The sequence below is a fragment of the Myotis davidii genome, unplaced genomic scaffold (genome assembly GCF_000327345.1).
Source record: "Myotis davidii unplaced genomic scaffold, ASM32734v1 scaffold333, whole genome shotgun sequence".
Classification (NCBI taxonomy): Eukaryota; Metazoa; Chordata; class Mammalia; order Chiroptera; family Vespertilionidae; genus Myotis; species Myotis davidii.
The window spans coordinates 1,069,251-1,070,359 of NW_006285266.1; positions in this window are offsets into that span (position 1 = coordinate 1,069,251).

Genomic DNA, 1,109 nt, shown 5'->3' on the forward strand with positions numbered 1-1,109 from the left:
ACTGTGACTCAGCCAGTACTTCCACATCATAATCTTTGTTTTATATTAAAAACAATATAACAGTAACAGACAACACATCCAGCCTCAGAAAGAAAATTTTATTTTCAAATAATTGATCATTTTGCATTATTCATTCAGACGAACTTTGGAATCACCTTGTGAAAGTCTTAAAAATTATGTTGGGATGACCCTGATTGAATTGCAATGATCATAAAACTTTTTTGCTAAATGCCCATGAACACTTTACTGAATACATTTTGAGGAGAGCTACCACATGGAATTCTGAAGGTTTTAGCTCTAGATAAATGACTTTGGTTTTAAGTTTATTGTCTTTTATTTCATTTTATTTGTTAATCCTCACCCGAGGATATTTTTCCATTGATTTTTAGAGAGTGGAAGGGAGAGGAGAGACAGAGAGAGAGAAACATCAGTGTGAGAGAGACACATCGATTGGTTGCCTCCACCATGTGCCCCTATCAGGGCTGGGGATCCAGCTGCAACTGAGGCACGTGCCCTTTACCAGAATCAAATCTGGGACCCTTCAGACCACAGGCTCATGCTCTATCCACTGAGCCGAAACAGCTAGGGCTGGTTTTAAGTTTAATAGGAAAATATATTAACTTCAGTTTACCATTACACTCATTTTATCAAGGCTATAGGAGGCTATCAGCGGAGGAAACATAGTATCAGTGATGGTGGCCTTTCCTAAGGTTTTCCTCTGTACTAAGATACTTAGGAGAGAGGAATGTGATCAATTTGTGTAAATTATAATGCTTTCAGCAACTAAGGCTTAAGCTTAGGATCCTCCTATAAATATGAGATGTTGCACTTGAGGCTAATGGTCACTATTTTCCATTTACTATATTAATTATAACCTAATTAATTTATATTCAACTAGAGGCCTAGTGCACGAAATTCGTGCACTGGGGGGTGGGGCGTCTCTCAGCCTAGCCTGCCCCCTCTCACAGACTGGAAGCCCTCAGGAGATGTCCTACTGACGGCTTAGGCCTGTGGGGAGCAGGCCTAAGCCGCAGTCTGGCCTCCCTCTGCGGGAGGTGACTGGGCTGATTGGGGGAAGCACCAGCCCCATCACCCCGCTGCTGCTGCCA